This window comes from Grammomys surdaster, unplaced genomic scaffold (genome assembly GCF_004785775.1).
Source record: "Grammomys surdaster isolate TR1022 unplaced genomic scaffold, NIH_TR_1.0 124988, whole genome shotgun sequence".
Classification (NCBI taxonomy): Eukaryota; Metazoa; Chordata; class Mammalia; order Rodentia; family Muridae; genus Grammomys; species Grammomys surdaster.
Genome location: NW_021619916.1, coordinates 525,034 through 538,855, shown reverse-complemented (window position 1 = coordinate 538,855; position 13,822 = coordinate 525,034). Strand labels below are relative to the sequence as shown.

The 13,822-nt window shown below is 42.2% G+C and overlaps 1 protein-coding gene across 2 annotated transcripts in view; it reads right to left on the bottom strand.

The window, feature by feature from the left end:
• Positions 1–13,822, bottom strand: part of Sqor (sulfide quinone oxidoreductase) — a 41,583-nt gene that overhangs the window by 21,146 nt on the left and 6,615 nt on the right. The window lies entirely within an intron of this gene.

Genomic DNA, 13,822 nt, shown 5'->3' with positions numbered 1-13,822 from the left:
TTTTCCCCCCTTTTCCCCCCTTTTCCCCCTTTTTCCCTTTTTTCCCCTTTTTTCCCCTTTTTCCCCTTTTTCCCCCTTTTTTCCCATTTCCCCTTTTTTTCCCTTTTTTCCCTTTTTTTCCCTTTTTTCCTTTTTTTTCCTTTTTTACCCTTTTTTCCCTTTTTTTCACTTTTTTCCCTTTTTTTCCCTTTTTTTCCCTTTTTCCCCTTTTTTTCCATTTTTTCCCCTTTTGTCCCCTTTTGTCCCCTTTTTTCCCTTTTTTCCCCTTTTCCCTTTTTCCCCTTTTTTCCCTTTTTTCCCTTTTTTCCCCTTTTGTCCATTTCCCCTTTTTTCCCTTTTTTTCCCTTTTTTTTCCTTTTTTTTCCTTTTTTACCCTTTTTCCCTTTTTTTCACTTTTTTCCCTTTTTTTCACTTTTTTCCCTTTTTTCCCTTTTTTTCCCTTTTTCCCCTTTTTTCCCTTTTTTCCCCTTTTGTCCCCTTTTTTCCCTTTTTTCCCCTTTTCCCTTTTTTCCCCTTTTTTCCCCTTTTTCCCCTTTTTTCCCCTTTTTCCCCTTTTTCCCCTTTTTTCCCCTTTTTTCCCTTCTTTTTTCCCTTTTTTCCCTTTTTTCCCTTTCTTTTTTCCCTTTTTTCCCTTTCTTCTTTTTTCCCTTCTTTTTTCCCTTCTTTTTCCCTTCTTTTTCCCTTCTTTTTTCCCTTCTTTTTTCCCTTTTTTTTCCCTTTTTTCCCTTTTTTCCCTTTTTTCCCTTTTCCCTTCCCTTCCCTTTTCCTTTTCCTTTTCCTTTCCTTTCCTTTTTCCTTTCCTTCCCTTTCCTTCCCTTTCCTTTCCTTTCCTTTCCACCTGCTATCAGGCCATCTAGGACTGTTTAAAGAACTATCCCTCCCTTTTTGTATTTATTTGGGCACTATGTGTGTCCATGTATGGGTAGAGAACAACTTGTGGAAGTCAGTTCTCTCCTTCCACCATGTGGGTCCTGGGGATCAACTCAGGTCATCAGGCTTGGTAGCAAGTGCCTTTACCTGTTGAGCCATCTTGACAGTCTTTTATGGGTGGTTATGAGCTTTTATATGAGCACTTGGAACTGAACTCTGTCCTCTAGAAAAGCAGGAAGAGCACTTGACCACGTAGCCATCTCTCCAGCCCTCTTCCCCATTTAGACTCTTACTAAACATTTGTCCCTCCCATCCTTGTTCATCTAGGGTACCGTTTGTTTCTCTCCAGCTGTCATCCATTCTATCGGGCATGTCCAAATGTCTCTTTGGCTTTTAAGCTGATTAAAGTGGGTAGACAGGTCTGCACCTAGAGACCTGTAATGCTCCTTGCCTTAAGGAGCACCTGTGACTTTGCTAAAAGAGCAACAGTTGAATAAAAGCCCGGCTTTCTGACACTGAGTTCACTCTGACCATGGCAGTCAGGGTCTCAGCTCCCAGGTAAGGTCCCTGCTCTGCTTACCCAAGGAAACACAGTTAAGTCAAACTCATTAGCTGTACAAGCAAAGGCCTTTAGTACATTGAGCAATTTCAAGCAGATGATTAATGTAAGCCATAAAGGGATCCCTGCCTGGCATCATAAAGTGGAACTTTATGTAAAGAATCTGATCATGCTGCTAGCCAGTCTTTTATTGCATCAACTTCACAAACAACTCCTCAAGATTATTCCAGAGATACTCTTCCCTTAAAGAGGGGAGCCGCCACTCTGAGCAGTCAGCTCCTCAGTAGAGAGACCAGTGAGGCTTCTCAAGAGCTGCCCTGTGCCCCCATGCATAGCACTGGCCTTGCATGAAGGACATCACTGACTTGAATGACTTAGAGGTCCAGACTTTGGGTACCATGGTACCCCAGATGTTCCTATCAGTTTCAGCCCTGTGAGTTCAACCAGGGTCTAAGAACCCTTTATTAAAATACAAACACTTCCTGAGGAGTAAGATTCCTAGCCACTAACATCATTAACTTCTAACTGACATCACTGACTTAATTATAACAGAGAGGAGGGGGAAAGGAAGAGGGAGAGGGAGAGGGGGAGGGAGAGGGGGAGGGAGAGGGAGAGGTAGAGGGGGAGGGAGAGGGAGACGGAGGGGGGAGGGAGAGGGGGAGGGGGAGGAAGAAGGAGAGGGAGAGGGAGAGGGAGAGGGAGAGGGGGAGGGAGAGAGGAAGAGAGGGAGAGAGGGAGAGAGGGGGAGAAGAAACCCCTACAGGAGGGAATGGTAGGGATACGGGGAGCAGACACCAGCTTTAATCAGTATTAGCTCAGTTGCAGAGCTTCAGTGAATCCGAACATTTCTCAAATTTTCCAATTCCACAGAAAAAGGCTCACAGAAAGTGGAGCAGACCCTTACATTATTGCCTCTAAAAGCAATACAACTGCTCTACAAAATCACACCTGCCCTCCCTCCCAGCTGCACTTCCAAGGAGAAAATTCTAATGTGGAAGAAGAGGGAAGTCTTACAAAGATGTCTCTAGTAGACTTGTTCATAAACTGCACAGCCCTCTGCTAACAGTTTGTGGATCAATACTGATAGCCCTTGGACAAACAACAGACTTCACTCAGGCTGAGGCAGTCCTGGCCCTTGACTATTTCCACAGATGTTAATTTCTGATCACTTCAGTTTTATATGGAGACAATAGTGGTCTGATTATTGAATATTAAGGAAAGCTTGGGTAAAATATGATTACAACAATGACTCATGAAATCATCTAAAATCTTAATATATTCAAAGAATATATCAAATGCTGACAGTCTGGGTACAAATGAATATAGTACATCATGGCATATTAAATATATATGTTATCCCAACAAAGTTAAGGGAAAATGTATTATAAAAAAGAAAAAAGAGTCAAAATGTTACATTAAGTATTTTCTCTGGGTTTTATAATAATGAATGGTTGTAATTTTTCTGGTTTTCTGTATTTTATAAAAGTTATACTAAATATATATTTGAGAATAAAATAGCCGGGTGGTGGTGGCGCACGCCTTTAATCCCAGCACTTGGGAGGCAGAGGCAGGCAGATTTCTGAGTTGGAGGCCAGCCTGATCTACAGAGTGAGTTCCAGGACAGCCAGGGCTACACAGGGAAACCCTGTCTCGAAAAACCAAAAAAAAAAAAAAAAAGAGAGAGAGAGAGAGAGGGAGAGAGAGAATAAATATTCATTTCAATGATAAGTGACATTGATGATGTCTTTTCTGTCAGCACTGAACTTCTGAGTGGGTTATATCATCCTAATGGACAGGTGACAAAATTGAGGCAATAGCATTTCTGTGACTCTCCCAAAAGTGGCAGACTGACTTAGCTCCAGGACTTCTGTTTCAAGTCACTGTAGTATCCTGTATCTGTGATCCTCAGAACAAGTGCAGGTCAGCACTGTCGTGGCTTATCAGGAGTAGCCAACCTTGTATCACATTGTGATATGTGGTTTGTCACCGGCAAGTTTGTAAGGCCACACTCATAGCTATCCTGGGATGCATGCAGTCTCTGGGATGCATGTTGCACATACCTGTTAGATCCTGAAGGTCCCCAAAGTCTCCAGTACTAAAGCTTGGTCTTGAGCCTATTGACACTATTGGCAAGTGGTGGCAGTTTGGAGGTGAGACCTAGTCGGAGGAAGTTAGGTAATAGAAAGCGTGTATCTGAAGAGGATCTTGGGATCCTGATCTCTATATCCTCCACACAGACCCCTGTCTCTGCTACCTAGCAACCATAAGGTAAACGTCCTCCACCAAGCAGTGATGCTCTGCCCCAGCACAGACCTAACGCAGTGAGGCCAAATGTCGACCAACAGAGGCCCCTGGGAGCATGAGCTGTTAGTTTATCTCAGATTTTCATCACAGAGATGGAACTGGAAGACAATGTTAAATGGGGAAAAAATTATTTCCCACAACGTCCCAGAAGGGGAAACCATTTTCTATTGCTCCCACACTACAGCTTAGATCCATGGGAAGAGTTTCGTTTCATTTAATTTCCTTTTTTTTTTTTTAAGGCAACCCAAAAGAAGGCAGAGCTAAGTTTCTGGTTTGCAGTCACTCCCGCTTGAGTTATTTGACCTCAGTTCTTTGAAACTTGCACAAATGTTTCCCTTGCTCAGCCAAGAAAGCTGTGTCTGTTTTAGTCCAGTGTTTACCAATGGTCTGTTTCTGGGGTCAGTGTATCTAAGCACAACGCCTTCCAAGCCAGTTTTTTTTTAACTTCATTAATAAACAGCAGAGTGCTCCAACTGTTAAAGTCATATTCTTCCTTAAAATACACAATTCCAAAACCACAAATCCATTAGGGTAAACGTCTCATGACCTAAAAGACTTGAAATCTCCACATCCTTTTTACTCTAGCTATATAACACCAAATTTAAGAGAGAGAGAGAGAGAGAGAGAGAGAGAGAGAGAGAGAGAGAGAGAGAGAGAGAAAGAGAGAGAAACCCTCATCCAACATTGTGAATGAAGAAGACAAAGAAGCCTGGAGCATTGTCAAAGGCTAGGAAGAAGCCAGTGACTCCCATAAGCATGATATTTAATATCCCATTTTAGAACTGCAGTGTACATGCATGTGTGAATACATATGTGTGAATACATGGATGTGTGCACATTCATGCATGTGTGACTTTATTCCTCATTCAAAGAAGCTCCTTCAACCTTAACATTTTCTGACTTTGCAACATTGGGGTGATTCACGGTAGGACCCCTAGACTCCACTCGGGACCAGAAAACCCAAACATGATTGCAATTACAGGGTTAAGAGTTTGAGCCCCACCCTCTGACCCACAAGAAAGAAGGAGAAACAGTGAGGCCGGAGAGTGGTTTCTAGTAGAAGTCCTGAAGAAGCTTCCAAGAACTTCCCTGTGGCTACAAACACAGAGGCTCTAGGACTGTGGCATGTCCAGAAAAGGCACAGAAGCACTGTGTTCCCAATACCTTCCACTCAGGCATTCTTGTGTCCTTTATAATAAACCAGCTAAGTGGGTTCCTGAGTTCTCTGGGAAGTTCTAGATAGTTATTAAACCTGCAGGCTTATCACGGGAAGTTCTGAATTTGTATCGACTGAACAATTGTGAGAATAACCTGGGAAATCATTTGTTGGGGGATCTAAAGTGAAGACGGTGTGAGGGGCTGAGACTGGAATCCTTAATGCTGACATAAATATTTTATGTGCCACTTGGATGGAAGTTAATTTAGTCTTATTTATTGATTTGTTAGTGTGTGTGTGTGTGTGTGTGTGTGTGTGTGTGTGTGTGTGTCTTACTTTATAAGAATGTGGAGATACAGTGCAATGAATTGTTGCAATATTCTATTGTTATCAAAGAATGGATTGGTGTTGGCGAGCAAAAGCAGACATTTGTCATTAGAAGCCTTGTCAGAAAACACCACTGAGGAGCACACATGGAATTCTGACATTGACCTAAACCAAATATAATGCAACAGCCAGGACATCAGGAAGTGACGACAACATGATCTTAACTAGAAGACAGAAAAGGGAAAAAAAGGAAGGCCAAACTTGGCCCTGAGGTCAGCAGACAGGAAATGGGACAGCCCTGTCGACAAGTTAGAATGAAGCATAAATCAAACAAGCTTCTCAGTCTCCCCAGAAAATAGCCTGGACAGTGTGCACTTGTTAATTTAAATGTCTTAACTACCAATGTTACAGATGAAGCAGCCACTGTATCTCCACATTCTTATAAAGTGAGACACACACATTAACAAATCAATAAATAAGACTAACTTAATTTCCATTTCCAAGTGGCACATTCAATCTAGTTTTTGATTAAATGATACTATGCTTTTAAGCTGGATTAAACACCCCTCGGTCGGTCCTAAAGCAATTGAGTTCCTCCTACAAAAGATGGAACTAGACACATGGACACAGAACAACCCCTGCTGGCTGAGGTGTCAACAGCTGCCTGGACATTGCTACTTCTGTCACTTACTGGCAACCTTTCCACAGCTGGCCCTTCCTAAACACACAGTACAGACTGCCTGTGGCCAAAGGTCCTCAGACTTATGTCACTTGACACACCTCTCACTGGGCTGAGAGCAGCCAGAATTGCCTAGCTGAGTTCATAGAGAGCTGGTGCCCAGCAAGTATTACCTCCAGCATTCTTGATGTAAGGTCCACCAACTCTTCAAACCTGGAGTCATCCAAACTGGTTGTTCAATAATTCAGGGAAAAAATGCCCACTGGCAGAATTTTATTTTCACAGGAAGTAACTGAATTACATCCCAAATACTAAAGAGAGATATGTGATATGAAAGTTACTTCATAGTTATTTAAGTTACTAAGTGCATTGAAAAAAAAAGAATCTAAGCTTTAGATGTTGGGGCAAGGTGAAATAACAATATTAATATAATTTTTAAGCATCCCTGGCTCTTAGAAATAGTACTAAAATTATTATGGTTAAAATAGCCTGGAATTTCCTTGAAGATTCTACAGTAGATAAGACTTGATGTGGCAGGGGAGAGAAAAGAAGAAAGCCCATGAGGTAAGAATGTGAAGTCAACTGAAGGATCTGCATGGGTGCTCCTTGTGGCCTTGTGTCTGGTTTTTTATGTATTTGGAAGCAAATGGAAAACTGAATGGATAAGTAAATGCAGAAACAGGAAACAGTGTGCTAGAACAGACACTGGCTTTTTGTAAGGATCGTGTGACATCCTGAGCAATTGTGTTCTGGTTGACATAAGTATGGCGGCATCAAAGACCAATGCTTCAGCCCCATAGGATTGACAAAGCCTTCCCCAGCGAGGCTCAGAGTGATGGCAAAGCCTTCTTCAGATCTGAATGTGAATGCTGATGGTGCGTGCAAAAAAAATGCCCACCAAAGCTTTATTCCTTGGATGTTTCCAGCCTGAAGGCTGCCCCCCGACAGCTAATACTCCTGCCTCCTAGTTCCACTATACATAATAACCCTGCCTGTTTACCTGTGTGTGATACCCAACCTGCATGTTCAACTGTGTGTGTAAGCACACTACGCTTCAGTGTATTGTGACTTCTCCAATCAGAATGAGCATAGGTTCTCTGTGTCTGTGTGTCTGTCACGTCTTCATTCACTCACGGCATCAAAGTTAGATCAAGTCCAAAACTGTGCAAAGAGGTGGCAGGCTTTTATCACTAAAAGTTAAACTCTGGGCATATTTCAAGTAATTGCAAGAGAATACTGATGTGAGGCCTGGCAACACAACTTAGAACCACTTATCATAATGTCCACAACTGAGTCAACACTGGGGTTTCAAAAGCATTGAACTAATGGAGAAACAAGAGGCTCAGAGAGGGCAGTGATCTTTTAAAGTCTCACAGTGTAGGCAGTAGGGCCAGATCTAGAGTGAACTCTTTTATGAAGAGCAACTCTTTCTAGATGTCCTCTGCAGCAGCAGCCCAGGCATTTGCAGCAGTCAGCAGTCCAACCCGGAAGAGAACAGCCCAGACTGGAGCTTTTCCAAATCCTGGACTCAGAACAGCAACCCCTGCAGGCTCTGGCAGAGCAGAAGAGTGCTGCATCTCCAAATTCATACACAGGCATTTGTGCACACACACACACACACACACTTATGTACACACATACTCATACACACATACATTCACACCACACACACACACATTTATACACAGATATATTCACACCACACATACATACACATTTATACACACATACATTCACACCACATATACACACACTCTTATGCACACATACATTCACACCACACACACATGTATACACACACACTCATACACACATACATACACACATACTCATACACACATATAATCAGACCAAACAAGCATATGCACACATATACTCATACACATATATGTGCACATATACATACATATAAACACATTCATAAACACACATACACATACACGTATACATATACATACACACATCCTCACAAGATAGAAAGCGTTTTGTTTTGTTTGTTTTGTTTTGTTTTGTTTTGTTTTGTTTTGTTTTGTTTTGAGACAGGGTCTCTTTTATGTTGCCCTAGCTGGCCTAGAACTCACAAAATAGACCAGACTGGCCTTGAACTCATAGAAACCCACTCACCTCTGCCTCCAGAGTACTGGGCCTAAAGGCATGCACCACCACACCTGGCAAGAGGCCAGCTTTTAGACAAGGCAGATTATGTATTTATGGGCTTGAAATTGAAATAATTTAGGAATCTAAAACTTAGACTATAAATTTAGACTCAACATTTAATATTTACATTGAATGAGAAAATAAGTTCTAACAAATGCACAGATCCCTGAAATCCAGCACTCTTTCTTTGGAGATCTCTGTTGGTGATTTACCAGAAATACATATACACAGATCGCCCTCCCTAGAAACCATCTTTCCCTCTCTGGCACCCTGGCTTGCCTTGCATAGGATGGAGGCCCTGAAACAGAGATTTCATTCACTTCTCAGCAAAGCTGTCTCTAGGGACCACAGCCTCCTCTAGTACACTCTACCACTGCTCAGAGGCTCCCTGAAGCTGGCTCCTCTTTATGCCAGTCTTGACCTTTGCCCTTCCTACCCCCTCCATCAGCATACAGATATATAGCATGCTTTTCCTGAACAATCTGAAACTAGGTCACAATCCTTAACATAAAACTGCTCATTACTGCCCTGGACACAACTCCTATGTACCAGATACAATGCTGGGTGCTCAGGTGGGCATTATGCCCATTTTATAGCTGGGAGAATTGAGGCTGAAGAAAAGTAGTTCTATCCTCAAGATTACACAGCCAATTCAGAACCAGACCAACATTCATAGGGAGGAGATTTTAAAACTAGGGAGGAAACAAAAACAAACAGTCCCACACACCCTACTACCTGGAGGTGCTTCTGAGAAATAGCTCATATGACTGTGTTAATTGCTTTTCTGTTACTCTGATAAACGCTATGACCAAGGAAGTATATGGAAAGGAGTTTATCTGGACTTATAATTCCAGAGGGATAAGAGTCCACCGAAACATGGCAGGAGGCATGACAGCAGGCAGGCATGGTAGTCTAAGCAGGAACTGAGAATTCAGGTCTTCAACCACAAGCAAGAAGCAGAGAGAGCAAACTGGAAGTAGGGAAGGCTATATACTCTCAAAGCCCGCCCCAGTGATACATTTCCATCACCAAATCCACACTTCCTAAACACCACAATGGCACCACCACCTGTGAACTGAGGGTTCATATACCCGAGCTTATGGGAGACATTCTCATTCAAACCACTACATGGGAACTTACAGGTCCCAGGCTCTTTAGTCAGCAAGCCAAAGACCTAGTCCACCTCTGACTGTGATAAAGTTCTGATCCAAAGACCCATCCAGGAAGGAGAAAAGGCCATGTTTCAAATGGGTCTCGCAGGGAGAACTGCATTCCACTGTATAACACTCAGACAGCCTTGTCATACAGGGAAGGGCAATCTGAGTTGTCTAGTTACATTAACTTTTGTTTCATCCATAAATGAAACAAAACACAGTCACACTCAGAATAGTTTGACCAAACATCTAGGCACTGCATGGCCCAGTAAAGTTGACAAATACGAGTGACACCACCAAATGTGATGGAAAAGAAAACGGCTCAATTCAACACTCTCAAGAAAGAAATGCCACTGTCCCGACGTTAGCACTGCAGGCATGCTAAGGAAATGCCAAGCATGGCTTCCCTTGGACAGTCCCATCTTCCCCTGAAGTACTATAAGTAACACATGCACTGCTATTCGTAGCAATAGACATGATTCAAACAAGATAGTAGGCTGCTTCCCCTTCCTGGAGATATTCTGAGTCCTACTATATTAGCTACAGTATTTTTTTCTGTGCTTATGATAAAGTGACATTTGAGACCTGGCTAGTTCTTACAGAGACTGCCTGTCTCAGGCCCAGCTAACTTCAGACAGTGAAGGTCTGGCCTGCCTTCACACCTTTGACTTCTAAGCCTATAAGCCACCTTGTCTGCCTAGTTTTTATATTCATATAATCATTCATATAATCATTATACAATATTCATATAATAATCATTAAATACTCATATAATCACACTGGCACTAGACACCAGACAACCAGAAGCAGTCTCTACACTCAGGGTGCACAGAGTCCCAACTGTTCAGTCCTGACCTGGATCAGCTTTCCTGCCTTCCTCATGATACAAGCTTTTGCCTATGCTTTCTCTTCCCATTTCTGCCTTCCAACAAGCCCTAGGTGCTTCTCACGGGGCCCGACATGGATGCTGTGTCTCTGGTCTCTTGAGAACCACAAGTAAAAATGTCTTCCTTCTCGGCAGTCCCCTCGCGATACATAGTGCATGCCATACTTGATAAAAACAAATTCTGGGTGTGTTTTAATATACCTACATTAAAAAGCATGTGCCAACTGCTCCACCAGATGAAAAGTTTGCACTTTGAAGAAAGTTTTGTTAGGTTTCTTCTCTTTATATATGTGCAGAACTGTCAGATGGCATTTAAAAGGCAATTTAATTACATACATACTACTGAAGAAGGTTGTAATGACCTGGGTGATTGGGACAAATTTTTGCAGTTTCATAACATAAACTACAGCTTGAGTTTTTAATGCAATAATTAATCTCAAAAACTATGCACCTGGCATTGCCTTCCCTCGTCACACTCGAGCTCCACTCCTACTGAATGAAACTCAGCAGTGCCTCCCCCACTAAGGAAATTCTTCATATCCCTCTGATCCATTTAACCTCGACAACAAAGTGGCACTAGCCAGAAGTGTTTATTACAGGAGTTTAAGGACTGAGATCTCTGCAAGATGGAAGGTGATGGGTGAGGTCCACTTCTTGTCTATCCTATGCTCATCTTAATCATGCAGTAGCTGAATTTTCAAATGTGGACGACAGGAAACATAATCAATATTTTAACTCATAGGATTCATTCCCTGCATAAAAGTATATGCACTAAGTAACTTTTTACTTGGCTAAATGTATAAGGTTATCCTGATGAAATGGAGACTTAGGTGAAATATGCACAGTCATACTTACTCCACTAATCAAGAATTGCCCCAGTATCCATTAGGGTTAGTGAGAATCTGGGCTCAGCTGCAGAATGGTTGCTCATTCTAGTCCTGGCCCCACACCCAGTTTGTCAACTCCAGGTGTTAAAGGAACAGTAGAGCTTGGCATAAAAGAAGGTAGACCCAACCCTGGGAAAGGCTTTCTTTTGTTAATGTTAGGCTGTTTAATTTTTAAGTATTGAAAGTAAACCCACAAATATCCTAAAAGAAAACTGAAGTAAACATTTACACCATTCTCAGCAAGATGGAAACTTGCTTAACAAACACCAAAAGACAGGAGTCAGATAAAATATCAATGATTTTACTACTTTTATTTTTACCTTTTTGCTAGATATTCTACACACACACACACACACACACACACACACCATCACCACCACCACCACCATCACGACCTCTCTAACATTCAGCTCTTACCCTCCTATTCCATGATCCATCCTTTGGTCTCTCTTCTCTGACTTAGGGTTGGATCAGGCTAATGGGGTATATTGACAGGATCTCAAAGGAAATAAAGCAAAATTGAGATAGGATTTCCTTCTCTAGTTTGTTCCTTCTCTGGGCCATATTTTAAATTGGACAAAGGATAGAGGCTAGAAGACTCTTCGAAGCGTGATAGAAATACCATACATTGTCTTGAAAATCTGGTTAGTGAAGACTCAGAAAAAGACAGAGAACAGTTTGCCTTAGAATGTATCTAAAGCATCACCATAGACTGCCCTGAATTAACCACATGAGCATGATTTAACTCCCTAAATCCTTTACAGATGGAGAGGCTTTCCCAATAGTGAGGAAGCTATGATTATGGGAGATTGGTCATAAAAAATGAAAAGTCGCCACCTTCGAAGATGGAGAGCAGGATAATGAACCAAGGATTCGGACAATTTAAGGCAGCTGGGAAAAAAAAAACCCACAAGGAAACAGAACCTCCTTTAGAATTCTCAGAAAGCACATGGCCCTACCAGAACCTTGATTTTAGCCTAGTGAGATCTGCACTGGACCTTTGAAGTAGATCATTTTAAGATAATAAATTCTGTTGCTGGAGTTAACGCCATAGCTGATTGGCACAGCAATTACCTAGCGTGCACAGTGCCACAAAACAGGTGGGAGGTTATGTGTCTGTATTAGTCAGGGTTTTCTAGTCACAGAACTTATGGAGTGTCTCTACATACTAAGGGAACTTATTGGAATGACTTAGTCTGTAGTCCAACAATGGGCAGCTGAGAATGGAAAATCCCAGAAGCTAATAGTTGCTCAGTCCCACAAGGTTGGGTATTTCAGCTGGCCTTCTGTATAAGCTGAAATCCTGAAGAAGTAGGTTCCAACAGATGTGTTGGCAAATAAGTGCAAGCAGGAAAAGAAGAGTGAGCCTCCCTTCTCCCAATGACCTTATGTCGGCCTCCAGAAGAAGATGTGGCCCAGATTAAAGGTGTATGCCACTCTGCCTGGATTTAAAATTTGCTTTGTCCCAGGCTGGTCTTGAACTCAGAGATCTGCTTGCCTCAGTCTTCTAGTATTAAAGGCATGTACTACCTTGCCTGGACCAAAGCTTTTCATGACCACTATGCCTCAAGATCTCCATGTCAAGATCCAGGTCAAAAACTTGTGTCTTCCAGCCTCAAGATCTAGATCACAAGTGTGCCTTCCATTTCTGGACTGTAGTTCATTCCAGATATAGGCAAGCTGACAACCAGGAATATCCATCACAGTACTATTAAACCACAAAGTCTGTGATTTGTTATAGCAGCTTCAGGAAACTAATACACACATCATCTTGTCTCCACAACAAATCAACAAGAGGTAAGTGCTGTTATTTCCATTTACAGATATTGATGTTATGCTTCAAGAGAAGCCAAATGACTCCCTAGTTAAGTCTACAATAGGATAGGAACCTAGATTCTTTTGAAAGCAAATCTCATTACTCTTTCCACTAATCTAGAGGAGATGCACTTGAAAGTAAAGATACAGCATTTCCTAACAACTATCCCTAAAAACATAGTTGAAAAGCTCGATGTCACTCTCTTAGTAGAAAGCACAGATTCTGTGCCTGTCTACCCTAACCATCCAGAGTGCTTCAGGGATTGGCAAGAAGAGCCCAGATACTCCATAATATCAGTGCTGACAGATTGGAACATAAAGCTGGAATCTGAACTCACAAAGAAAATTCACTCTCTCTGGGGAAAACAGATGCATTAAAATGTCAACAACAACAAAAAATGCAATTCCCAAGGAGGCTGGGGGAAGTAAGACTCCAGTCAAAGGAAAGTGGGACAATCTTGAGGGAGAGGGGGAAGCTGGCGCACACTATGTCCCACTTCCCATAAGCTCTGTTAGGCCTGATGTGGTATACCCATGGTTTTAGTTCCAGTAACTGGCAACCTCTGTTACAAATGAAGGAGCTCAGAAGAAATGAGTTCGTTGGTGAGTAGCTTTACTAAGGATATCTCTACATCAGACAAGAAGGGGTAAATTAATCAGGGGGGACAATAAACCCAGTTATAGCCGTGTAAACCTGTCAAGAGTCTACTGCATTGAATGAATGTGTGTAATAGGGGCCTGAAATGCTAATAAATACAGATAAAAGAGAGAATAAGCAGGTGTGAAGTGGAGAGGGCCTCTGGAGGTAAATAAGGAAGCCAAGGAAATGATTATATAAATGGAATAGAGGTTATATCAAGGGCCTCCTGGAGCTAGTTTTGGACAGTTAAGGTTGAGAGTCACAAAGAAGACTCTCTTGGAATGGGAATCACCTAGCTGTATATGAAAAGGAGGGCACCCTGGGGAGCTGTGCATTGGAGGGAGAGAGAGAGAGAGAGAGAGAGAGAGAGAGAGAGAGAGAGAGAGAG